Genomic DNA, 487 nt, shown 5'->3' with positions numbered 1-487 from the left:
GAGTGGACGACACCATGAAGACTGTTAACTGTGAGTGGACGACCCCATAAAGACTGTTAACTGTGAGTGGACGACCCCATAAAGACTGTTAACTGTGAGTGGACGACCCCATAAAGACTGTTAACTGTGAGTGGACGACACCATAAAGACTGTTAACTGTGAGTGGACGACCCCGATAAAGACTGTTAACTGTGAGTGGACGACCCATAAAGACTGTTAACTGTGAGTGACGACCCCATAAAGACTGTTAACTGTGAGCTGACGACCCCATAAAGACTGTTAACTGTGAGTGGACGACCCCATAAAGACTGTTAACTGTGAGTGGACGACCCCAAGAAGACTGTTAACTGTGAGTGGACGACCCATAAAGACTGTTAACTGTGAGTGGACGACACCATAAAGACTGTTAACTGTGAGTGGACGACACCATAAAGACTGTTAACTGTGAGTGGACGACACCATAAAGACTGTTAACTGTGAGTGGACG

Source organism: Electrona antarctica (genome assembly GCF_951216825.1).
Source record: "Electrona antarctica genome assembly, contig: scaffold_487, whole genome shotgun sequence".
In the NCBI taxonomy this organism is placed as follows: domain Eukaryota; kingdom Metazoa; phylum Chordata; class Actinopteri; order Myctophiformes; family Myctophidae; genus Electrona; species Electrona antarctica.
Note: the sequence above shows the minus strand (reverse complement) of the source record.